Genomic DNA, 12,428 nt, shown 5'->3' on the forward strand with positions numbered 1-12,428 from the left:
TAGACAGCGAAGCTGCAGGAACTTTACTGAAGGGGCTGTGCTTTCGGGAACGCCGTTCACCTGCTCTTTAATATTAAAAACAAAACTTGGTTTCCTGCACAAGTAGACTTCACTGGGTCAGGGCGTCTGAGTGCGTTACGCTGTGCATGGGCATCAGTGAAGACACTCATGGCCGCAGTCTTCGTCATGCTGTCAGACTGCTTGTGCTACAGTGCGTGCACGGTGCTTTTTTTTAAAAAAAATGTATCTTTCACGCTTTAGAAAAGGAAGACATTCGGCAGCTGTCCCTCCTGGAGTCCTGATCTAGTCACAGGTCGGTGCTCAGCGAGGCTGGGACTGGGGAAAACCTGGACTGGAAACCTCTGGGGAAACTCAGGTCTCCTGCCTTGCTTGCAGTGACTACAGACGGCCAGTAGGTGGTGCTCTCGCTTTCTCCTCCATGTGGCTCATATTCAAAGCTGGATGCAGGGTGTATTAAGATAAGATAAGATCACTTTATTGGCCCTATACAATTTCTTGCATGAGGAATGTGTCTTTTCGCAGACCCCAGCTTGCTCTCCATGAGACACACAGACAGGGAGAGAGAAGCTGGGGGTCAGAGCGCAGGGTCGGCCATTCGTACGGCGCCCCTGGAGCAGCTGGGGTTAAGGGCCTTGCCCTTAAGGGGGCCTGGTTAAGGGGCCCAACGGAGTAGGATTCCTCTGCCGGTCGTGGGATTTAAACCTGCAACCTTCCAGCCACAGTCGCGGATCCTGAGCCACAGAGCCACAAACTCCCTGAGTGGCAACTGTAGAGTCACGACCAACCCCACAACACACACTCAACATCAGGCTCGAGTCCTGAACACTCACTAGGGTTACGGCTCCTTTTTCAAGAGAGGCCTTTAACTCAACATGACGTTCTGGCTGAATAAATAATAAACGCACTTAATATGCACAGGAAACTTTTAACAGGCCTACTGGGACTCCTCAATTCAGAGGGATTTCGGGAGGCTTTTCGCAGGCCGCCTCTCAGCTTCACTGTGTCTTCTTAGCCAAGGGAAAAAAAAGAGCCGGATTTACGAGCTGCGGAATATTTGTGGAATGCTGCCCCCCCCCCGCTGGACTCTGACAGGAAGATGTGGACAAGCGAGGAAGAGCAGCAGAGACATAAAGAGGGGGAGGAAGAGCATGAGGGGCACCAAGAGTGAGGAAGAGGAAGAGAGATAGGGTATGATGAAGAGGAACACAGAAGACATGTCCAGACACAGACAGGAGGACAGCGACAGGGTCAGGGGTCACTCTGGGCTGCTGTGTCCAGACACAGGCAGGAGGACAGCGACAGGGTCAGGGGTCACTCTGGGCTGCTGTGTCCAGACACAGGCAGGAGGACAGCGACAGGGTCAGGGGTCACTCTGGGCTGCTGTGTCCAGACACAGACAGGAGGACAGCGACAGGGTCAGGGGTCACTCTGGGCTGCTGTGTACATCACTTAAAACAAAAATGTATAAAACATAGAACATTACTGAGAGACAGGCTCACTGTTGCTCGGGCTATAAGAGGAGATCACATCCTTCAGCTCTCCTGAGTTTTTCTCTCCCATTAGGAGTAGGAGCGGTTCTGATCCTGGCAGGTGTGGGAATTCTGGGATTAGGTTTGTTATGTGAGGGGAGATTGTGTGTCTAATCCCAGAGTGTTTCTCCCAGTGCAGCAGAAAGTACATCTCTGGCTCTGCCTCTCTCTGTCTCTCTGTCTCTCTGTCTCTGTCTCTGTCTCTGTCTCTGTCTCTGTCTCTGTCTCTGTCTCTGTCTCTGTCTCTGTCTCTGTCTCTCTCCTGCCCCATCCCTCTACAGTGCCTATCGCAGGCCTACATGCCCGTTCTGTTTTTGCCCACCCACGTGAAATCAAGGCACATTAAATTATGATTTATCCCCGCTTTCTTTACACACTGTAACCCACAACCTCCCTGTGAAACAAAAAACGAAATCTCAAACGTTCCGCGAAGTATTTACAAATGACAAACTTCAACAAAGGGGTTGGACCGGAGTTCACACCCCTTAGTAATAGCACTTGTCAACTCGCTCTGGCCTTGCGGATCACATGAGCCTCTCGGCACCTGTTACAGACTGAAGAACAGACAGTGAGCTCGTCTCTCTGTTATATTTTATGTGATGTACTGTACATCCCCATGTGGAGAGAATTGGACGCAGTGTCTAGGAGCCCCTGCCTCTCAGCTCCTCCTGCTCTGCAAACTCTTGCGTTTGCCCTGGCTGTTCTCCCTGCGCACCTCCAAGTATCGTCCCACCCGCCACTTTCCTGCCTACTTCCTCTCATTGTGGCTGGCCTGCGCACCCTGTAATCTGGTCCCTCCCTTGCCCTATCAGTCCAGCTCCCTGTGTCCAGGCAGGCTGTGTGAGTTTTGGGGTGGAGGCTCCAGCTGGTAGCCTCCCTGTACTGATAGCGTAATCTCCGATTTCCAAGCTCTGCTACGCAACTGAACCAACACTGGTGCGTGTGTGCCTGTACACGGTACTGACCTTTCCCAGATGGAAGAGAAGTATGGAAATATTGCTTTATCTCTGACATGCACTGAAGAATATTAAGCATCAAAGTAATACATCACTCACAACTACACCAAGCTGCTAAAGTTGTCAGGTAACTGACAAAACCCTCTCTTGCAGCAGATGTTCTGGCAATGTACTGAGCAGACACGGCATGTGAATTTGTGTGCTGATTGACACTTGTCATCAGCAGAGCTGATCCACAGTGGGTCAAGTGTGCTGTCACAGCCCAGCAGTGTGTGTACAGTACATGTGTGGTGCTGGTGGGTTGTTTTGCCCTAGGTTGCAGATGCAGCCATTGTGGGATTTTGTCCATTTCCTATCACAGAATGTGATCAAGCACGTGCCTGTTCACTGGTCTCTGAGCACCGGACAGGCCTGTGCCTGATTGCTGGTCTCTGAGCCCTGGACAACCTTGTGTCTGACCACTGGTCTTTGAGCCCTGGACAAGCCTCATCCTGATCTCTGGACTCTGAGCCCTGGACGAGCCTGTGTCTGATCGCTGGACTCTGAGCCCTGGACGAGCCTGTGTCTGATCTCTGGTCTCTGAGCCCTGGACAACCTTGTGTCTGACCACTGGTCTCTGAGCCCTGGACAAGCCTGTGTTTGATCGCTGGTCTCTGAGCCCTGGACAAGCCTGTGTCTGATCGCTGCTCTCTGAGCCCTGGACAAGCCTGTGTCTGATCGCTGCTCTCTGAGCCCTGGACAAGCCTGTGTCTGACCCCTGGTCTCTGAGCCCTGGAGAAGCCTGGGTCTGATTGCTGGTCTCTGAGCCCTGGAGAAGCCTGGGTCTGATCGCTGGTCTCTGAGCCCTGGACAAGCACAGGCCTGTTCACTGATCTCTGAACCCAAGATGCCACAAGTTGTCAAAGCTCATTTGGTGACTAGATCAATCATGACATCATCTCTGTCATTTATGCAACAGAGTCAACAGGGTGTGTCACTGACAATCAATACTGACAAATTAATCAAAACGGCACTTAAGTCATTTAATTAGCATCCAAAATCCACATGATCATTTTCTAAAATCCTACATGCGCAAGTGTTAGATTTCTTTTGATGTGCAGTATACTGTATATTGATTCACTTGAATGATATATTCACTTATGAATGCTTATATATATGAACATGTTTAAAATCTATTTCACTGTGTTTTACATGTATTTGAATAAAATTATGTTTAATCCATTTGCTCATATTTAAATTACTGTACACTTCCAGGAGGTGTTTAATTCAGACCTAGAGATGGGTGTGAATACAGTGTCAGTGTGGGTGTGTATAACGTCTGTGTGTGTGTTTATCAGCAAATTGGCCTGTACTGTACGTCTCTGTGTGTTTTTATCTGTAGCGTTTAACTAGAGGGTGTGTGACTGCTACATAACTGTGCCACACCTATGTCATTGTGTGTTAGCATGAAGTGTGTGTGTGTCTGGGACTTCACGGACTTCAAGTGCAAGCGAAGGAGGACCAATGCGGATGAAGGGAAAACTCATAAAAGGAGGCACCTCTTTACTCTAAGGGTGGTGGGAGTGGAGAACAAGCTTTCGGGACTTGTAGTTGAAGCCATTATCCTGGCTTCTTTCCAGAAACGGCTGGGGGGAATCCTCCAATTGGGACGGGAGATGTTTCTTTACAGTAAGGCTGGTGGGAGAGGTGAACAAGCCCAGGCAAGTTGTTGAAGAGATACCCTGGCATCTTGCAAACGGTTGTTTGAGATCCTTCAATGAATGAACCAGTGAGCTACAACAGTATCTACCAACACGGTGAAAGACACATTGCTTCAGTCCTGCAGGTGGATTGGTGTAAGAATATTTGCTGTTCTACTAAGGGAAATAAGAGTTATTTGCGGAGCTGCAGGTTGAGTTCAGACAGAGCGTGTCAGTGTTTATTGTCCATGAGAATGAGCTGGGTTGAACTGCGGGGATAAGTGATTGCTTAATATGCAGTTGTATATAATATTACATATAATAGTATAGTAATATACTGTAAACCAGGAGGGATGTCACCAGCTAATACGTTTCACAACAATAATTTAAAAAAAACTATAGCGCAGAATGAGCTGGCTGACACTTCGGTGACCCTCCTTATTTCTGCGGCTGCGCGGTATAACACTCCGTCTTTTTACCAGTCACACAGAACAGCTGTAATACCTGGGGCTGTTCAAGGGGGCGCGCTGCTCGCGGCTGTCAGCCCAGACGGGGCAGAAACGCCGACAGGACCTCGCAGCTCCAGCGGGAGCACCAGCTGGAACCCGCATCCGAGTCCGGAGCGGCTCCGTGTCTTGACCGCTTGCTCGTCGGCGAGATACTGCGCGGCGCGTACGCAATCGATGACGTCACCGCTGTGGCTCCCTGCTCGTCTGTTTGTACACGTATCCGCCTCTTTACGCTTTTTTGGGGGAAATGTTTATTTTGAGCCAGGCACCATGCCCGTGCCTGTGAAGTGAGGGAGCTTTGCACAGGAAACAAAGAAACAGGCAGTATTTGCTCGCCTTTTCGTACGGACCCCAGGAAGGAGCAGCGTTCGGGGTCTTTTTTTCTTGTTTTACCGCGTTATGGAAAGTCAGCCTTTTGCGCTTCATATCCCTTGAGAGCCCACGGCGAGGGGCTGTAGCGTCTCAGCGCTGTCTGGCATCGGGGAAGGAACGAGCGATAAGCTGGGATAAACACAGACATTCCGCACATTCCCCTGCGATTTCCCTGTCAGTACACTCGCTTCCAGCCTCAGGGCAGCGCAGGCACACACGGGGACACCAGCACTGTGTCCTAAGTGCATAAGAAAGGAGCCCAAACGATTAATTCATGTCTTGTATAGCAGCTCACTGGTCTGAGGATCTCTTCCAGCTGTTTGCTGAAAGAGGCCAGCTTCAACCTCATGGTGGGGTACGTACAGTAGATTGTTCCCCACTCCCACCACCCTTTGTGTAAAGAAGGGAGCCTCCTGTCCTTGGTCTTAAATGTACTTCCATGCATCTCCACTGGTGTTCTCTGGCGGCATGTTTCGCTGTTGGTTCTGAAGAAGTACACCGGACTAACTGTGAGGATTTTGAACACTCAGATGAAGCCATCTTGTAGTTATATCTGCTCAAGACTAAAGAGATTCGGTTCCCGTAGCCTGTCGGTGGAAGACACTCCCTTCAGACCCAGAATGCACTGCACTGTATCTGTCCACTCCTCTCTTGACTAATGTCAGAGCAGAAATGCCTGTTGTGTCACATGATGAGCAAAACCACAAAACAACAGGGTGTTTCAATGTGTCACAACACAACATCATACCAAAGTGCCCAAAAATACAACACTGTGTCTCGGAGCCACCGCAAAACAGCAGGGTCAATGTGCCACAACAACACCATCTTTCAATCTGGCACAGCACCACCATGCTGCGATATGCCAATGACACTGTTTCGTCAATGTCGATGTGCCACAGCAGTAGTGGGGTGCAGCCAGCACCTCCTAACCCTTCTGAGGTGGGCAAAAGAGCAGGAAGGAAAAGAAAACCGCACTGCGTACAGCCATTAGTACAACCACCCCGAACAACCATTCAGTTTGTCGTGTCAGGGGGGGTCGACAGCCCGTCAGAGCGCGAGAGTGAGCCCACTGAAGCCAGCTGTTACGGTGTGGAAGAAGGACCGGAAGCAGAAACCTCCGAACTCAGAAGTACTGGCAGGAGTTTATCCAAAAAACATGGGTCAGGAGGTCAGGCCAGGGTCAAAACACCAGTACCTCCACAACCACCAAGCCGAGATCCAGAAGACGAAGTCAGAGGCAAAGCCAGGGGGGTCAGAGCCAAAAACAAAACCCAGAAATCTTGCAAAACAAACAGACTACAGAACAGCTTCTACCTCCAGGCAGTAAGCCTGCTAAATAGCCAACCTGCAGCTCCTTTAGCAAATCACCTGTAATGGCTACATGGACACACAGTTTTCACTGTATTCAGCACAACTGCACTGCTTGGATATATTGCACACACCAGCTCTACTCATATTGAGTTTTATTCCATTTCTATTACATCTATTATTATGTAACCTTATTTTCATCACCTCAATTTTGTGGTTTTTGTGTTTTGGGGATTCTTGTGATTTTTGTGAGCTCGCGGAAAAGACGTTTCATTGCCAGCCACTACTGCCGCACGCTGTGTTGTTGTGCATTTGATCAATAAACTTTGATTTGATTTGAAACGGAGAACAGCGCAGCTCTAGCTAGGTGAAGCCCACTGCTGAGCAAGGAGTGGTGTGTCAGGCTGGTTGACGTAGGCAGGTGGGAGGAGGTGTGTCTGATTAGTTAATTGGAAACTGCACTGGAATGTGAAGGAGCTGATTAAGTGGGGTGAGTTCTCTGGGGGGCGTGATGTAACAAGTATTGCTTGTCTGGCACGTCAAGGGGTTTCACAGCTCGTCGGAGCACGAGTGTGCACCCGGTGTGTTGTCACTGAGCAACGCTGGCGCAGAGCAGCCCGCCAGCTATGTCTCGGGCCACCTTTCCGTGTCTTTCCAGGAGACTCTCGCGATGTGACTGTACGAAGCAGGTGATGGGAAGCTCGTCCCATCAGTTTCTGACAGGGCACCTGCAGCAGCTCCATGACTTGGAGAAGGGGTCGGACTGTATGTGTTAATGCCACAGTTAGGCTCAAGTGCGTTCTATGGTCTAGCCCACGCATTAACATCCATCCTGCCAGTTTCATCATAATAATTTCATTACACTTGTATAGTGTCTTTCTGGTACTCTGGTTTCCTGGCCAGATTTCCCCTTGGCCTTTACCAGTCATGGCCTCCTAATAATCCCCATCTCTGAACTGGCTTCATCACTCTGCTCTCCTCCCCACTGAGAGCTGGAGACAAATGTCTTCGCAGGGAAATGAAGTAAATGTGCAGTAAACCTCAGTTCAGATTATTTCTCCTTCTCTCATCAGTACATTTCTCACCGTATCTCAATACTCATTAATATTAATCCTTGATAGCTGTACTGTGTTTTGAACAACAGGAAACAGACCTACCTGCAGCACTGTACAGCCACAGCCATTCTGAAACACAGAGATACAGACAGTGTTAATCACAGACACACACTGGAACACAGGGATACAGACACTGTTAATCACAGTCACACACTGGAACACAGAGATACAGACAGTGCTAATCACAGTCACACATTGGAACACAGAGATACAGACACTGTTAATCACAGTCACACACTGGAACACAGAAATACAGACAGTGTTAATCACAGACACACTGGAACACAGAGATACAGACACTGTTAATCACAGTCACACACTGGAACACAGAAATACAGACAGTGTTAATCACAGACACACTGGAACACAGAGATACAGACACTGTTAATCACAGTCACACACTGATCACAGAGATACAGACAGTGTTAATCACAGACACACACTGGAACACAGAGATACAGACACACTGGAACACAGGGATACAGACACTGTTAATCACAGTCACACACTGATCACAGAGATACAGACACTATTAATCACAGACACACACTGGAACACAGAGATACAGACACACTGGAACACAGGGATACAGACACTGTTAATCACAGACACACACTGGAACACAGAGATACAGACACTGTTAATCACAGTCACACACTGATCACAGAGATACAGACACTGTTAATCACAGTCACACACTGGAACACAGATACAGACACTGTTAATCACAGTCACACACTGGAACACAGAGATACAGACACTGTTAATCACAGTCACACACTGATCACAGAGATACAGACACTGTTAATCACAGACACACAGAGATACAGACACTGTTAATCACAGACACACTGGAGCGCTTTGCGTAGTGTGTAAACTGAAAAATGTGCTTGTCCCATGTGAGGATGTCACTCCTGTTATAGCCAGGCAAGGCTGAAATAAGAACGTTCGGATTTGGCAGGGGCGCATGTGCACAGCACAGAAATCGCAATTACCAGGACATTTGACTTGGCTGGGAGAACAGCTTCACCAGGGACATGCAGTCAGGATTTTCTGGTCCACAGAGTCCAGGAGAGAGAGAAACCAGTGACACCAGTGAAACTTGCAACAGCAGTGGAGCGGGATGAGTGGGCTCTCCAATAAGGTGCTGAAACCCGGGTGCGAGCATCTGGGCACCGATAGTTAACAAGAATCCCTTGCACGTGCAGCTGTGCTATGTACAGAAAAGAGATGTCGAACAAGTGGGTCAGCCAGTAGAGACACACGCCTGAGCCCAGGATGAGCTCTGCGGTCGTGGGTTCGAGCTGGGGTCACTTCGCTGGCTGACAGCACTTGTGTGTGTGTGTGTGTGTGTGTGTGTGTGTGCCTCAGCTCCCCTCCCTGTGTGCCTGCTCCTTCATGCAGTCATTCTGGCATGAGGGGCAGTGGCCCCACGCCACGCGCAGCTTGAGCTGAGTAAGATACTGTCTTACACTGGTCCATGACATTCACACAGGGAGCCCTGTTCACTGTTTTGTGTAACTGCTTTGGCAGCACTGGAATTTTAGTCATGCCAATAAAGCACAGGCAGTGAGGAAGGCAGAGAGAGGAGGTACAGAGACAGAGAGCCACACCGACACCAGCCAGCCTCAGGACAGCACTGCTAGAGCACCACAACACAGACTCCACCACATCACAGCACAGATCAAACGGCAATATCTCACACACTGGGACACACACACAAACTGGAATGCTACAGAACCCTAAACAGACAATACACACTGACCGAATATTTGTCTAAAGATGAGAAACAGCAATAAGAAACAGACCCTGATGAAGTACAGGAGAGAGAAGGCAGAGAGTGGGGTGGGCAGATGGACAGACAGAATAATAATAATAATAATAATAATAATAATAATAATATCCTCACACGTCTAGAGCTATTTTCTGCACACTCCACTCAGAGCTCTTGACAGGTCATGGGGATCCCCTCCACCCCCACCAGTGTGCAGCCCCACCTGGATGATGCTCCAGTCCTCTCCCCACACACCAGCTCTCAGTGGGGAGGAGAGCAGAGTGATGAAGCCAGTTCAGAGATGGGGATTATTAGGAGGCCATGACTGGGAAAGGCCAGGGGGAAATTTGGCCAGGACACCAGGGTAACACCCCTATTCTTTTTGAGAAACACCCTGGGATTTTTAATGACCACAGAGAGTCAGGACCTCAGTTTTACGATAGGATGGCACCTATCTACAGTGTAGTGTCCCCCTCACTATACTGGGGCATTAGGACCCACACAGACCACAGGGTGAGCACACCCTACTGGCCCCACTAACACCTCTTCCAGCAGCAGCCTCAGCTTTCCCAGGAGTCTCCCCTCCAGGTACTGGCCAGGCTCACACTGCTGAGCTCCGGGGGGGCTGCCAGCTTGGGCAACCTTGTTGAGCAAGGCGCTATGTAAAAATAAATGGAATTGAATTGAACTGATATAGCTACTGGCTGCTGGCAGAGCGACTCTTCAGCTCTCTCCTGCGGGACAGATCATTTGCCACTGACTGCCAGCGGTGAGTTACCTGCAGAACCAGCCAGCGTGTATCTCGGAGCAGAGAACAATACTGCCCTTGAGAGAGACAGCTGCCGCAGATCTCTATCAGCGCAGGCTGCATTAAACAGCCTCTTTAACACCGGTCACGCTGTTAAGGTGTGTATACCAGTCTCTTGTTTAATTGCAGTGCCTTGAGATGACGCGTGGTGAAAGGCACTATAGAAAACCAAGAGCATTCTTGTGAATCCAGACAGGATAAAAACAGTTAAACGGATGGACGTTTCACAGGGAATTCGTTTTGCATGAATTCTGAATGAACCCAAATCAGCAGAACTTTGTTGTTTCTTCAGCAAAACAGGAAGCAGGGGGACACAGCTGGGAACTATGGAGGAAGTGTGTCTAAACGCGAGGCACATGGGGCTCAATCCAACTTCCTGCAAAGGGGCTTATTCGAAACACAGCTGGATGGGACCGTCTGAACAATTAGCTACTAACTTTCAAGCAGGATGGGCTTTGTAACTCTCCTTACACGCCCAGCCCTAGTTTTCCATGTAAACATTTTGCAATCTTTCACTAGAAGTATGCAAATCTCGAGACATTTTCCAGCATACTGTATGAACATGTTTGCACCACAACAAACTCCTCCGTTCAGAGGAGCACAGAGCACATTAGAAACTGGATCCAAAGCAGCATCTTTCAGTAACCAAATTCAAATTCAAATTGAAAGAGCTCTGAGATCAAGCAGGCCCGCTCTGCAGGTAACTTAGTGTACCACAGGCAGGCAGTGCCACAGGAGCTGTCCTGCAGGAGAGGACTGAAGGGTCACTCTGTCTGTCCGTCTGCCCACCCTCTCTCTCTCTCCTCTTCTCTCACACTCTGTCCATTCTCTCTCTGTGTACCTCCTCTCTCTCCTCTTCTTGCACACTCTGTCCATTCTCTCTCTCTGTACCTCCTCTCTCTCTCCTCTTCTCTCACACTCTGTCGATTCTCTCTCTGTATCTCCTCTCTCTCCTCTCACACTCGGTCCATTCTCTCTCTCTGTACCTCCTCTCTCTCCTCTTCTTGCACACTCTGTCCATTCTCTCTCTCTGTACCTCCTCTCTCTCTCCTCTTCTCTCACACTCTGTCCATTCTCTCTCTCTGTACCTCCTCTCTCTCCTCTCACACTCTGTCCATTCTCTCTCTCTGTACCTCCTCTCTCTCTCCTCTTCTCTCACACTCTGTCCATTCTCTCTCTCTGTACCTCCTCTCTTTCACACTCTGTCCATTCCAATTCAGATCCTACGAGTTTTATTGGCATGACTGATGAATTTCAGGGTTGCCAAAGCAGACACAATGATCACAACATTTACAGACATCTGCAGTACCAACATATTATTGGACACTTGCAGTACATCACATAAAACACAAATGTGAGACAGGCTCACTGTCCGTCCCTCAGGCTGTAACAGGAGATCACTTTCTAGGCTGCTGCATTATAGACTTGCTCTGTAGAGTTATAATTCAAGAGGTCTCTGTATTAACTAGGTAAATAAGTAAATAAGTATCATAAACAGGTATTATTGTTCTAATTGTAATTACTAAATGTTTCTAAACTACTATATGTGGGGAAAGTACTGGGATAGATTTTTGTGGGACACTTTTACAGGTGGGCTTTTACATGGAAAGTCCTGGCAGCTTCATTTGCGGGTGAGGAATTTTCACCTTTGAGGGATATCTGTGGGTATGTCTGGCCATACGGAGAGACTGGAAGTGAAGGGCGACAGCTCACAGAATAATCACTAGGCAATAAATGCCAGCGAGCTGTGGTTGCGGTCTGCCTCCTCTGGAATGCGCCCTGCGTTCTTCTGTGTGATGAGGGAAGTAGGGGCGGGGCCCGTGTGAGGTAATCACTCTGACGCGGATGAATGATGTCATCGTGCAGGGGGTCAGGAAGGGCTGCATGAGGTCATCGAGCAAGCCTTCCCACCATGCAGTGGAGCGAGGGAGATCAAGACGGCTGATGGGTGACTGTGAGAGGACAGGAGGGGGAGTTCAGGTGAAAGAGAGGAAAAAACGAGACGCAAAATACCGCAGGGAGACTTTGCCTTCTGACAAACACTTTCTGAAAAAGCTGGCGAACCCATTTCCAGCTTAGAAAACCAACGCTGGCACAGCGGGCACGTCCACAGCCTGACCCAGCACAAGGTAAAATCGCCACTGGGCCGCTCCACTGCCACCCCTCGCACTACTATCAGCGCTCACGCAGTACTGCATCGACCCTTCCTGCAGCCCAGCTCTGATGTCAAGCCTCTGGCAAGGCTCGGCACAGCAATAAAACTGCAGGAGAGGAAACCAGAATTGAACACAGAAAACAGAGGGAGAACAAGGACAAAAGCAAGGGGGAGAGAGAGAGAGAGGAGTCGAGAAAAGGAG

This window comes from Atractosteus spatula, chromosome 22 (genome assembly GCF_055471065.1).
Source record: "Atractosteus spatula isolate fAtrSpa1 chromosome 22, fAtrSpa1.hap1, whole genome shotgun sequence".
Lineage (NCBI taxonomy): Eukaryota > Metazoa > Chordata > Actinopteri > Semionotiformes > Lepisosteidae > Atractosteus > Atractosteus spatula.